A 15,216-nucleotide genomic window follows, 5' to 3' on the forward strand; every position below is an offset into this window, starting at 1 on the left:
ACGTAACTAGCATCACATTCTAGTGCTGAGCTTACATCTCAGTGACAGAATATGACATTACTACAGCTCTAGATCCTTTGCATAGCAATTCTTCATGACTAGCATCATTCCTTTGTGTTAAACTCTATTTACTGTACAGTACAGCGGCAAAATAAGGCAATAATACAGTTCTACATCCTATCCATAGCACTTCCTCGTGGCTAGCATCATATAGCACAGTTAATTTCATGTTACATTTGATCATTTAAGATAGTGAGAAGGCGTTTTTCGGGCAAGTAAGGGTGAAAAAAGTACAGTATAAGATTCACACGATTGCTGGTGCTTAGGATCACCTTCTCGTTGACTTCAAACCTCCCGTTGCACCTTCTCGTAAGCGATATATTTTACCCACAACATATCAATCATATGTGTATCGCTGATGGAAACTATACCTGAAACAGCAAGGCATAAATCGCATACAAGAAGCAATTCAGCTGTAATGTACCAAATTTAATGACTAAAAACGGAAACGATGACGAAAACAGGTAAGGTAAAAATAACATAGTAGGGGATGTTAATGTATAATGTGCAAAATAAATCGGTAAAAAAAAGTGTAAAGAAGCCTCCAATACGAACTCTTATAACGCATTCTTGATACTGTCAGGCAAATTTATTTAGCAAATGTGTGGCTTTTCGACCTGGAGGGGTTGAATACAGAGTAGTCCATAGACAGCGCTGCACTAGACACTACTCATTCTGCTGGTGTGGGCTTGGGCGTGGCTGCAGGAATAGGGAATGGGGAAAATTATGCAGGATAGACACAGATAGCGCTAACTGAGCCGTTCCCTCAGCACAAGAGAAATCGCCCGGCGGAGTGAAAGAGGAGTGTTACATATGGACCAGTCTGTATTACCTGCCTTAACCCCTTCAATCTGATGATTTGTGTGTGTGTGTGTGTGTGTGTGTGTGTGTGTGTGTGTGTGTGTGTGTGTGTGTGTGTGTGTGTGTGTGTGTGTGTGTGTGTTACTGACAGACGAATATCACTTAACACAAGATCAGCATTTTAAAGTTAACTATACTCTTTTTACACTAACCTGCCTTGAAATTTCCACCTCTCTATCCCGAATGTCGAGTTTTAGCAGTGGATATGCACTAGAATATTATGCTAGTCATGAAGAAGTGCGATGAGAAGGATGTAGAGCCATAACATTGCCTTTTTTTGCTAGGGAGCTACATAAAGTGAGCTGCAAATGGACGAAAATCTGGGTCAAGCTAAGGTGAAAGAAGTAAACAAATCTGCGAATGGAAACTAAATAATGTAATAAATAAGAACTGTATACAGAAGGTGTAAAGCAATACTAAGTACAAATTCTTTAAAAAAAAAATAAAACTAAAAAATGTAAATAAAAAACTAAACAAAAACTGTAAATAAACTCTGTAGATAAAAACTGTGAATAAACTGTAATACTAATTATATGAAAAGTAAATGAATAAAGATGTAATTAAGCCGTAATTAGAGCTGCAATGTATATAATAACTAAATAGAACAAAATAAAAGCTGTAAATAGAAGCTGTAGATAACTGTAAATAAAGTTGTGAAATAAATAAATGAAAACTAAAAACTAATTAAAGCGTAAACAAAACTAATTAAAGCTCTAATGTAAATAAAATCAAAATAAACAAGAATTAAATAAAACCTGTAAAAATTGTAAACAAAGTCTGTAAATAAATAAACTGTAAACATCAGCTGTAGCCGAAAATAATCAAACATAATAAATAAGTACTGTAAATGAAACAGTCAACATTGTAAAGAAATAAAAGGTGTAGGTAATAGGTTGATAAAAATGGTCCTGTGTCTCGAGAGTGAAAGACCTCTCCAAAGCTGAATAAAACTGCGTGAAAAAAAAAAAAAAAAAAAAAAAATTGCATAAAAAAGATAATTGGAGTAAAGTTGCTAACTCTTCCACGCTTAACATCATTTTTATGACGAAAAAAGTTGTTTCAAGTTATTCATTCATTCATTGCCAGACGCCACGTATCCCAGACGAGGTGGCCAATGGCTTAGAGTTAATTGTTTTACAGGGAGGGGCACTAATCCTCCACCAACCCCACTTGACACGTAGGGATGCCAACAGCATCTGGTGTTCCCAGGCGGTCACCCATCCAAGTACTAACCAGACCCAACGTTAAGCAAAAAGTGATAATTACCTCCTAAAACTCTTCTCTCCCTCCCTCCCTCCCTCTATCTCTGGCGTTGGTAACACTGATTCTAGTCAAAGTACCACCAATATCGATCCCATATCAGAGTAGCAGGTTGCATGCCCGCCGGTAAAGAACTTACTTCTTATTCACGGCAACGATAAGGTCAATTGCATGGATTGCATGTATTCCCCAATCATTCCACTCTCTCTCTCTCCCTCCCTCCCTCTCTCTCTCTCTCTCTCTCTCTCTCTCTCTCTCTATCTATCTATCTATCTCTCTCTGGCATTGGTAACATTGATTTCAGTCAAAGTGCCACCAATATCGGCCCCATATCAGAGTAGCAGATTGCATGCCCGCCGGTGAAGAACTTACTTCTTATTTATGGCAACGATAAGGTCAATTGGATGGATTGCCTGTATTCCCTAATCATGCCTCTCTCTCTCTCTCTCTCTCTCTCTCTCTCTCTCTTGTGCCCAGCGTTGCAGTCGTACCGGTGAAGGTGGGGTGTTTGGTATATTGACTAGAATACCAGAGCTGGCTGGATTTTTTTTTTTTTTTTACACAGTATCACCATAGATGTATGACTGAATTAGGGTAAGACATCCCATTCAGATGTGACCTATAAATAGAAGTAATGACACACACACACACACACACACACACACACACACACACACACACACCGCTCGCTGGTGCAGTGGTAACGTTCTCGCTTGCCATCTGGTGGACGGGAGTTCGCGCCTCGCTCAGGTTGCGAAAAGTTTCACTGACGAAGTGGGTGGTTACTGTCCCCCTTGAGCAAGGGGACGGGTGTGTGCGTGTGTGAAGGTCACAGCCTTGCCCTTAGATCGGACTATATGAGCTCTCAGCTCCCTTCCGGGAGGGTAAAAGCTGACGATCGCGACCATCAAGTGATCCTGACCGACCCGGTGAATTACACATGTACGCCCACGCGCGCGCACATAAATTGAACATTAACACACCAGTTTGACACATGCCAAAGCTTTCTTGTTGTTTCTAAATATTTCCTGCAATAATGCGTTGTATGAAATTATGAGTTGACTCTGGCGAGCAAAAAATAACAGGATGAACGAAACCTTAATGTTCGTCTGAAAGAAAGGAACAGCAGCATTTTCTTATTTAATGCTGATATTTTGCGAGTTTCAGAAAGTTTTGATGGTAATAGGATTAAACACCATATTTTAGTTGCTAAAGTTTTCATTAATTAAAGAACTGATTTGTTTATTTCTATGTTATTATTATTATTATTATTATTGTTGTTGTTCTTGTTGTTGTTCTTGTTGTTGCTGCTGCTGCTGCTGCTGCTGTTATTAAAATTCCTGCTTCGTGGTGGGAAGTTTCATTGTTTGTCAATATTATTATTATTATTATTATTATAAAGTTGCCATACTTCAAAGGCTATTTGACCTAAAGCCTTCATACTTGGTCTCCTTAGTCGGTCAACTTTACGTTTCTTTTGACCAAATATGGTGGTAACCCGTCAACCGAATATCCGGATAAAATCCGAAACACAGAAAAGTGACTCAGCCATGCTATCTCAAGAACCTCTTAAGCCAGGAAACTGAAATTTAACTGCAATATAGCCTTCAGGCTGACGCAGTGCGGAAAGGGCTATTGTTCCAGTCAGTTGATTATTCTCTGAGATCGCCTAGGGTAAGAAATTGGTACTTTTCCAGATATTCATGGTGTTACTTCATTTTCCATGAAATATTAAAGCTGGAGCCAACCAATATGGTGGACTTATAGACAGTGATGACCTACGGAGACACGCACAAGATCAGTGACCTTGATTTCAAGATCCCATTATAGCTCGGTTTCTAGTAGGCAATGGCTGTGGGATGCTCTTTATCAAAATTGTCCTTGGACAATTTTACTTTGTTCAAGTTGTATTATTATTATTACTATTATTATTATTTTATTATTATTATTATTATTATTATTATTATTATTTTATTATTATTATTATTATCATTATTATCATTATTATATCATTTTAACGATTTTCGGCAGGTACCGATCATACCTTCACGTGCTACCACTTCGGTGCTAATACCCACCATCCACACTACACGCCAGAGCTGTCTCAATAAGGTCTGGTGTGGTGGCATTAGTGGGGGTGTTTTTATGGCCTGTCGATGGGTCTTGTGGAATGTAAGTTACTGTGCACACCAAATTCAGAGTTACTCACTAGCTTGCCTATTGACTCCACAAGGATCATCAGTCATTCATTAATTCCTTTACTGAGTCCTAATTTTCCCTTCGAAAAAAAAAATCAGCAGTCGATGTTACTTGCACGTCCCTAATTGTGTTACAGGGTGAAGAGAGACTACTGGGAAACAAACTTAGTCCAGTAGACTGCCCATCCCGAGAATCAAACTCTGGCTCCTAGGGCTGCCAGCGAGATGTGCTAACCACCGCACCATGACTAGAAATATCGTTTAACATCGGTTCAGCAGCTGACCACTAGTTTAACCATCACACACACACACACACACACACACACACACACACACACACACACAAATGCAGTACGTTGTCACTAATTCATAGATACACACATTCACACATTCATCCACACACACACACACACACACACACACACACACACACACACACACACACACACACACACACACACACTACGGTAGAAATTTCTGGGTCAAATGAATAACAACAATTCATTCATTAACATTAATTCCGCTGACCATATCACAAAGACTTATTCAATGGTTTTTCACTCATTTCCAATTTACAATGCATAACTGACGGAGCAAAGCGAGTGGAATTGTTTGGTAGACTGTGGGACGAATGAACACTGAGACGTATGTTGCAAGGGTTTCGATCAAAGAGAGAGAGAGAGAGAGAGAGAGAGAGAGAGAGAGACTCGACACATGTACTTGAACCCCTCCCCCCTCTCTCTCTCTCTCTCTCTTTCCGTACACACTCTCATCAATTACTCTTCTCCATAAACTCTGGCTTATAAGACGCTCCTCACTAACACATACACCACACAGACATGCCCACTTAGCACAGTACTCTTATTTTATTTTTTTACACCTTTCTTTCCTCTTCTGTGTTACATAAATCATTCCAGTGTTGCCATACTCTGCATTAGTAACGTACAAAAGGGTAGTTTACCTTACACCTTTTCCTAAGTAATTCATCTTGTTTATTAAATCTTACTATCCTCTTATTATGGATCCTTCCAATATCGCCATGCTATGTAAAAACTTCCTACAAAAAGTTAATCGCCCATTTTCAAGTTTAAATCGCTAAGGAAGAGGTGTTGGGGAGTTCCATTACTGATGAAAATACGAGCCTTTGTCTTACATCCATTCATCCATCACCCAATCCCTTTTATTTTCCTCATCAGAAGCGTAGGGGTCCGGGACTAGGCTTTTCAGTCCCGTCATTTAAATAAATAAAATCTAGTGCCCATCATACATCAGTGGAACAGTTATGAATATGCAAAACTATTATTATTATAGTAATATATTAGTAAGGAAGAGGGAAGGGAAGAGGGGATGTCAAAACTGTCTGTCTGTCTGTCTGTCTGTCTCATATCCTCCCCTCTGGCCCTTCCACATTAAATTAATATCCATCTGTGAGAAACAGGAGTGGGGAGTGAGGAACAGGAAGTTGAAAATACTGTACCTATTTGTATATGTACAGTATGTGTGTATGTATGTTCCAAGGAGTCTATAATAACGATACACCTATCCCTATCAATCAAGCTATCTATCTATCTGTCTTTATATGTCTGTCTTTCTATTCGTCTCACTGACTATCTAGTCTATGTACGTATCAATACAACTACATTTATCTCCCTTCCAATCTGTCTGTCTGTCTGTGTGTCGGTCTGTGTATGTATGTATGCATCTGTATATGGTTCGATGTATCTGTTTTTCTGTCTAACAGCCAATGTAGCCATCTATCTAACCATGACCTGGCTACCTATGTATCAGCTTAAATGTATATCTATCTACCCTATCTATTTTTGCCCATCTGTCTGTCTGTCTATACATGCATCTATCTGTCTATCCATGTATCTATCTACATATATTCGCATACAGCAGTTAACTTCCATCCTTAATAACGTTCGTTCCACTTATAGTGGAAGAGACATTAAGTGACTGGTTTCTCCGTCCGTGTGTGCGTGGGTGGGTGCGTCCGTAACACAGCTGTGGGCGCGATATCTCCTGAACCCATTGAAGGTTTTCACCAAACTTTTGTCACTGAAGCAGTGTGAGATGATAAACTACTTAGGTCAACTAGATCAAGGGCTCAAAGGTCAAGGTCATATGGGGTCTACATGATTTAGCTTTAGTCTCATTTCAACCCACAATGAACCCTGTCATGGAGGTTGTTTGCAAATCCGTTTGCAAAGCTTCTCGGAGCCATATTGAACAACTCTTTGTGTCAAAAGCTTGGCGCCCGAGTTCTCAGCGTTTCATTATTTATGGATGTATTTATCTGTCTTTCAAAATATCCATCTACCTATGCATTCATCATTTATTGTAGTTTGTCTTAATCTGACACATAAACAAACTTATGAAAGCGTCACACACACACACACACACACACACACACACAAATTACGCCTATCTTTGTCTCTGCTGCTTGCCTGTCGATATGTCTGTCTGTCCTTCCCTTTCTTTCTTCATGTTCCTACCTAGACAAAAAAAAAAAAAAAACACCAAGAGAGAGACAGACAGACAGACAGACAGACAGACAGACGACATTTTTATTAATCATTTGCCTTAACTTGGCCCAGATTTTCGTCCTTCTGTTTCTTATTTCACGTAACTCAGTGGCAGAAATTAAATTACTAGGGTTGTACATCCTTTCCAAAGCACTTCTTCTTGACTAGCATCATATTCTAGTATTAATCTATTGTTACACCTCAGTGTTCCAGATGGAGGGATGACAATTGTCGGCCATGTTAGGGTACAAAAGAGTACAATACATATCACACATTTTCTCTCCCTCGTTCCCTTTCCTTTCCTTCCTCCAGCTCAGCCCTACACAACCTAATGTCACCCAACCCAACCGTGTCTAAGCCTAACCTACCCTGCTCAATCCTAGGCCCGTATTCTTGTCGTTATGAAATCTCCCGAACACCCTTTCCTTAGCGATTTATTTGACTTATTACATCTTACCACTCTCTTTTCTGTCACGTAAATTCTTCTAATATCGCCTCACTTTACATACAATATGTGCAAAAGGATATTAGCCAGCCATATTTAAAAATAAATCACTAAAGAAGAGGTGTTAAGGAGCCTCCTTACCCGACGAGAACACGGGCCCAGCCCTACAGTCTAGTTTATTCCCTTTAACTTGTCGGTGATTTTCGTTCTTTTGCAAACTATTTCGTTCAGTGACAGAATGAGAATACTACGGCCCTGCATCCTCTCCGTAGCACTTCATCGTGACTAGCACCACCTTGCCACAGCTCAGAATTTAAAACAGGGATATTATAATTTTACACTTAGTTAAAGTGTAACGAATAAACTTTTGACTAAACTACCTAACTCAAGCCTATCCGAAAGGTTGCAAGTTCGATCCCAGGGAAGACAAGAAGCAGAGTGATGAAGTGAATATTGTTAAGACTTTATTTATTTATTCAACAAGATTGATCAACATATCATAAAACACCTCCCCTAACACCATCATACCAGTCCTGAATGAGGCTGCTCTAATATGCATCCAGTATGGTCGGAGGGTATTAGCGGTGAAGTGATGTGAAGGTGTGAAGCAGGTAGGAAGAATGCTCAGCCTCAGGGAACGGTATTTAACTCTATGCTCTGAGTCGGACACATAAGCAAATAAACAGAAGTAAAACAATCAAACCTAACCAAATCTAATCCAATTACGAGCCAGTGGTCCCCAAGCCACTCATTAACCCTCTACTATTCTCACCTCACTTCCCCCCCCTCTCCGCAACTCAACAATCTACACACCTTCCCCCCAAAACAAAATTTAAAAAAAATAAAAAAGAAAATCAACCCCAAGCACTTAAACATACTAAAACGTACGAAAAATTGTGATATATGAGCCATCCTGTGGTGAGGATACAAAAAATATTTTTTGAATAAATTAGTTATGGAAAAATATATGAAAAGGCACAATAAAGGGTGTTTAGTCCAGGGTACGAACGTATGACATCCATCCGTGTCTATGGGGGTTGTTCATTTCCATAATCGTTTACCCTCAGAAGCGACAAATGATATATGTATTTAATTGTTTAGTCGGTACAATTATTCCATCCAACCGTGCCTAAGCCTAATCTACCCTATTCATTGCTACCATACCATACCTACAAATAACCAAAGACAGACCATCACATTCCTATCCTTCCCAACCCAACCCACTTCATCCCACCTCAACCTAATCGAACCCATCTCAACTCAACCAACCCAACCCAACCCAACCCAACCCAACCGTGCCCTACCTAACTTTCCCAAAGCCCACAAATCCACTTTACAGTCAAATTCACAAATTTATTTAACATTCAAACGTCTCAGCTTAGTTATATTAGCCACAAGAGGAAAGTGAGAAGAGGAAGAGCTGTAACAGTAGACGTACTTCTACGCTCGAGTGTACCCAAACTTAACACTGTTTACTATTGTGCCTTTAACCTGGCAACAATCCTTAACCCCTTTCAGCTCACTTGATGGCCAGATGTAGTCCATTTAGAAGGATGATTTGTCAAGTAACCAAGGAGACTAATTACTGCTTCAGAACAAGAGTTCATCGTAGTTTACGTAACCACTAATCAGAATTTAATTGTTGGATTGACCCAGTTCCCTCGGGTGAAGCTAAGCCGATTGCAATCCGTACCATTATATTTCAATTCCCATCCTCTCCATGCCACTAGATTTCACTTCTCGTCCTCTCCATCACACTCAAGTTCATTTCCCACTCACTCCATTTCACTAGATTTCAGTATCCTTCCTCTCCACTCTATTCAGTGTCACTTCCCAACCACTCTTTCCCACTCAGTGTCACTTCTTGTCTTCTCCATTTCGCTCAACATCACTTCCCATCTTCTCTCCTCAATTGACTCACAAATCACTCAATCAATTGCCTCTTAAATCACTCCGCCAATAACCAATCCATCGACCACCTCCTAACGAGAGACAGATTTTAAGTTTGCAGTTAACAAGAGAGAAGTGTCATTATTTCATTTTCATGGTTTAATGTCGATTGATTATAATGGATTAATCCTTTCAGAGAGAGAGAGAGAGTCCACCAGGTCATCAGAGGTCACAATAGGTCAGATAGGGTAACCATAAACCAGGCAACATTATACATCTCGTGAGACAGAACACCAATTGTCGTGACCCATAGACAGGGTGGAATAAGGGGCAGGTAATGGGGGCATTGATTGTGGGCTGGGTTAGTGGTCTCTCTCTCTCTCTCTCTCTCTCTCTCTCTCTTTCTCTGATCTTCCCTATCTCTCTTCCTTCCTCTGTTCCACACTCTCTCTCTCTCTCTCTGATCTTCCTTATCTCTCCTCCTTCCTCTGTTCCACTCTGTCTGTCTGCCTCTGTCTCTGTCTGTCTGTCTGTCTGCCTCTGTCTCTGTCTGTCTGTCTGTCTGTCTGTTTGTCTCTCTCTCTCTCTCTCTCTCTCTCTCAGCAATTTAACGGGGATGCAACCTACATCCAACTTCATCTTTCTTACTCGCTGTCTCAGAGAGAGAGAGAGAGGCACGAAGAGGGGAAGAGGTAGGAGAGGAAGGGAGGGAGGTAGTGAGGAAGGAAGGGAGAAGTGAGGTAGATACGAGTGAGGGAGTACAAATGAGTATGAAAGAAAGCAAACAGCAAAAGACCTGTTGGTTCTTTCGCGGCTGTTTGGCATAGAGAAGGTTATAAGATGTAGGAAGATGGAAAGGGATATAGAGGGAATGATGGAAGGACGTAAGGGAGGAGAGAGGAAGAGGAGGAGGACGAGAGAAACCTGTACTGTACACAGTCGTGGTGTAGTGGTATGCTGCCTGGCTCTCACGTGAGAGTCCCCTGGTTCGATTCCCAGCATATTGGTAATTTATCAGAAGAGGATAAGGGAGAGTACGGAGGAGGGAGGGAAGGAGGGAGGTAGAATGGAGGGAAGAAATGTAAGAAACAGGGAGGAAGGAGGGAAAAATGAAGAGTAGGAATTTATAACAAAGAGGTGGAAGAGAGGGAGGGGGAGGAAGAAGGGGGTAAGTAATGGAAGAGGGAAGATGGAAGGGGAAGAGGGAGAAAGGAGAAATACTAGAGGGGGGGAGGGAGGAAGGGAGGAAGGAAGGGGAGCAAGGAGAGAGATGAGGGGTAGGGAGGGAGAGAAGGAGGCAGAGAGGGAGGAAAATGTAAGGGGAAGAAGGAAAAAATGGAAGAGAGGGAAAAATGTGAGAGAAGGAAGAATGAGGAGGACTAAGAAGATGAGGGTTTGATGGAGAGTTTAAGAAGAAAGGGGAAATAAGAGGAAAGGATTAGGAGGAGAGAGGGAGGAAGGGGGAAAAGGAAAAAGGGAGGGAGGGAGGGAGGGCGGAAGGAAAGAGGAAGGGAGATGAAAACAGAATGAATCTGAGAGGAAAGAAGGGAGTAAAGGTGGCAAAACGTAAAGGAAATATTTAAGGGAGTGATGGAGCACTGGGTCAGCGATAAATCTGAAAAGGATAGGAGAGGAGGACTGAGAGTGGGAAGGAGAGAGAGGAGTGAGAGAAAGAGTGAAAAAAGATGGAGGGAGTGATGTCAGAGATCTGTGAAGGATGGGAAGGAGGGAATGAATAATGGAGGAGGGATGAGGTAGCAAGGAAGAGATGGAGGGAGGAAGAGAAGAAAATGAACAAGGAACTGAGGAAGAGAGAGACAAATTACCGAAGAAGGAGAGGGAGGGTGGAAGAATGAGTAAGGTAAGAGGAGAGAGAGTAGATTTTGAAGGGGAAGGGAAGAAGGAGGAAGAAAAGGTGAGAGGTGTGGAGGAAGAGAGGGTAAAATGTGGAAAAGGATGCAAGTAAGAAGGGAAGGAGGAAGAAGGAAAGGTAGGAGGGAATGAGAATGGGGGGTATGTAAGAATGAAGAAAAGATAGAGAGGGAGGGAGGGACGGAGGAGCGGAGAGAGAAAGATAGGGGAGGAAGTTAAGGAGGGTACGGAAAGATCTGAGAAATTAGACAGGGAGAAAACTAAGGAGAGAGGGAGAGGAAGGAAGGGAGAGAGGAAAGAAGGGACAGAGGAAGAAAGGGAGAAAGGAAGGGAGCGAGAAAGCAGGGAAGGGAGAGAGGTGGGAAGGGAGAGAGAAAGGAAACGAGAGAAGAAGGAAGGGAGAGAGGAAGGAAGGGAGGGAGGGATGAGGGAGATGGAAAGAGGAGTGTGAAGAGGAGGAAGGAGGTACTTAGGAAAACAGAGGGAGGAAGGGAGAAGGTAGGAGGGAAGAAGTTGATGAAGGGGAGGAAAAGAAAAAAGGAGAGAGGAGGGAAGAGGAGAAGGAAGAATGACAGGGAAAATTGAGGAGGAGGAGGAGGAGGAGGATATGAAAATGTAGGCAGAGGACAGGAAGTGAAAAAAGTATAGAGGGAAAGTGAAAAGGGAAGTAAAGAAAAGCTAAGGAAGAAGAAAAGGAGGATTGAAGGATAGACAGAAAGAATGTAGGAAAGGATGAAGAGAGAAAGGAAGAAAAAATGAAGGAAAGAAAGGAGGAAGGAAGGATGGAAGGAAAGAAAGACTGATGGAAAGGAGGAAGGAAGGATAACAGAGAAAGACAAATAAAGAAAGAAGACAGAGAGGAGGGATGGAAGGAAAAAAAGTTGAAAAGAAAGGAATGATGGGAAGAAGGAAGGAGATGAGAAATGAAGTAAACGAAAAGAGAGAATGAAGGAAGTATGAAGGAAAGAAGAGTAGGATAGAGGGAAAGAAGGAAGGAAGGAAGGAAGGAAGGAAGGGAGGAGGAAGGTGAGAAAGGAAGTACAGAGGAAGGCGAGAAAGGAAGGAATTAGGAGAGAAGGAAGAGGAACAGTAGGAAGGAAAGAGGAGGAGCAGGAAAGATAAAGGACGGAAGGGGAAACCGAAGGAAGGGAGGGAAAAGAAGATGGGAGATATAAAGAAGACTACGAAGAAAGAAGGTAGGAGGGAGAAGGAATGTATAGAACGGAAAAAGATAAGAAAGAGAGGAGAATTATCCCTCAGAAAATCTCTCTCTCTCTCTCTCTCTCTCTCTCTCTCTCTCTCTGGCAGTGTAGTATTGATTGCAACCACCACTACCACACACCCTCCCACACCTGACTCCCTAAACATTATCACACAAGCACCCCCCCCCCTTTCCATCTCTCTCTCTCTCTCTCTCTCTCTCTCTCTCTCTCTCTGGCAGTGTAGTATTGATTGCAACCACCACTACCACACACTCTCCCACACCTGACTCCCTAAACATTATCACACAAGCACCCCCTCCCCCTTTCCATCTCTCTCTCTCTCTCTCTCTCTCTCTCTCTCTCTCTCTCTCTGGCAGTGTAGTATTGATTGCAACCACCACTACCACACACCCTCCCACACCTGACTCCTAAACATTATCACACAACCCCCCCATCTCTCTCTCTCTCTCTCTCTCTCTCTCTCTCTCTCTCTGATTCTTTAACTTTTACTCAGTCAATTACATACTCCTCGTTCACTTGCTTTTCTCTGTATATTTTCCCTTCTATGAAAGACTAAATGACATTACATACAAGTCGCAGGCAAAGGATACATGCATTAATAATACATTAATAATAAATGTTCCTAAGCTGACCAGTTTTGTAGTCAAATATTAAAGACCATTCACCTCTCGAGTCTATTTTTGCTGGTCCCTCCCCAGAAATGCCATTGACAATGCCAGTGAGTTATTAAGTTACTGAGACGCCACACTGAATTTTGCCTTTGCAGCTCTTTTAAGGCATCTGGGATAATTACACGTGACTCCTTAAGAGGCCCCTTTACCATACCCAGTGATATGAGTTATACTGAGTTTTTCTTGAAAATTATTGTAAGTACTTTAAGAGTTTTACGAATATGTACTCATATTCACGAGAAGGACTACTTACGGTCGCTTTGGACGGTTTTCAGACAAAGAGCCCTAGAGACCACCAATAAAAAGCTTGACTTTTTAATATCTCATTCAAAACCTATAGATGCTTGAATGGGACGTCGGGAAGACAGGTGCACACTTCCCAGACTCTACCAGTGGTAGTGGCCAGCCAAGGAACACAGTAGTCTCTGAGTCATTGAGTAACTCGTTTTACCCAGGAGAGATATGGGTCAGACTGTGTCCCCCAGGGTGGTTCTGGCAAACATCCCTGTGTCTGACTGGATGATATGCAGTGTTACCTGATCATGCCCACTAAATCCTGATGAGGGTTCATTCAAGGACCTTTTTAGATCCTTTTATGGACTGTAAGCTGTGCAAACCAATCCGGTGCCTGTCAGCCAGTCTTCAGGAAGGCACCACCATACAGTATATATATAGATAGACAGATAAATATGATATCTATCTGTCTATCTCTATCTATCTATCTATCTATCTATCTCTATCTATCTATCTATCTACCTTCCATATATATATATATATATATATATATATATATATATATATATATATATATATATATATATATATATATATATATATATATATATATATATATATATTCGTCGTATTGTTTGTAATGGCGGCATGGTGCAATCTTTGGCCTTGGTCATCTAATGGCGGTTTTCCACTCTGCTCAAACTCCGGCAGTCTCCCTACTCAGACTCTTATCCCATGAGGTGACACTCTGTGATCTCGTCCCGGGTATTTTTTTGGTCTGCCTCTCACAACCCTATCCCTGACATTCACACTTCTCAACATCCTCATCCAACTGCCATCCTCCATTCTCTCAACATGCGCAAACCATCTCAATCTACCACCCCTTAAAAAAAATAGCAACACCAACACACTCCAATCCATCTCTTCCTCTCAACTCTTCTCTCGTACTTCTAGCCTCCTCAAGCCTAGTATTCAAGGTCACACTACACACCCATCTAATAATTGTCATTTCTGTACGTTTGAGCCTGTGAATATCCTCTTCCTTTACTGGTCAGGACTCACTAAATACAGTGTTATACTCCTAAAGCACGCCACAAACAAAGATCCCTTAGCACTGAGAGAGACATCTCTCAAGGTCAGGAGAAAAATGGGAGAAATGGAGTTCCCCCGAGCTAAGCCCTGTATTGGACTATATAGCCCCGCTAGAGTTACAGGAGCGAGCTACCACTCCCGGCACGGCAGCCCGGGCGAGGCTCGAACTCGCAATCCCCCGATTACGAGTCCGGCGCGCTACCACTGCGCTACCGCGCCCCCCTCAAGGTCAGGAGAGGCAACAGCTCCCTGAACTTCCTCCAACCACTCCTTTCCCTGGTCACAGACATAGCTCCAGACACACGTCCAGCACATAACATATCCCCCAAATAATAAAACTCTTCCACACATTCAAGGGACTCTCCTGTAAGATCAGTCCTTTCTTGCCTAATAACCTCTACATGGTCTCCCAGTTACACCACACACACGAAATCAGCAGTGTTTCCCAGTCTACCTCTTACACCACTACCTCTCTTATGGACCCACTTATTACAATCACTGCACAGGATGAAGATTGCCTCCCACACCCTTATGGCAAACTGAACATGGCCACACTCATCTTGATGATGATGCTGATGACAGTGGTGGTGAATATGATGATGATCGTGTTACATTTCAAGGATCAGAGAGAGAGAGAGAGAGAGAGAGAGAGAGAGAACTGAAATCTACTCAGTGGTGTCAAAAGGCTACTAGATATTATGCTTATCCATCACAGTTTCTCTCTCTCTCTCTCTCTCTCTCTCTCCCTAAACCCGAAGAAAAATATTATCATGGCGACTAGCCTTTTTTTTTTTTTTAAAGCTTTATTATGAAGGGATTTTCGAGACAGGGAAGGGAGGAAGGAAGGATAGAAGGAGGGGGAAGGAAGAATGAGAACAGAGGAGG

At 41.8% G+C, this 15,216-nt stretch overlaps 1 non-coding gene across 1 annotated transcript; it reads right to left on the reverse strand.

Annotated features, from left to right (window-relative positions):
- Positions 1-14,478: 14,478 nt before the first annotated feature.
- TRNAT-CGU (transfer RNA threonine (anticodon CGU)) lies at positions 14,479-14,550 on the reverse strand. Its single transcript has one exon. It is a non-coding gene; the product is annotated as a tRNA-Thr (tRNA).
- Positions 14,551-15,216: the final 666 nt, after the last annotated feature.

Source organism: Coenobita brevimanus, chromosome 59 (genome assembly GCF_032717465.1).
Source record: "Coenobita brevimanus isolate Jiangsu-jjx chromosome 59, ASM3271746v2, whole genome shotgun sequence".
Lineage (NCBI taxonomy): Eukaryota > Metazoa > Arthropoda > Malacostraca > Decapoda > Coenobitidae > Coenobita > Coenobita brevimanus.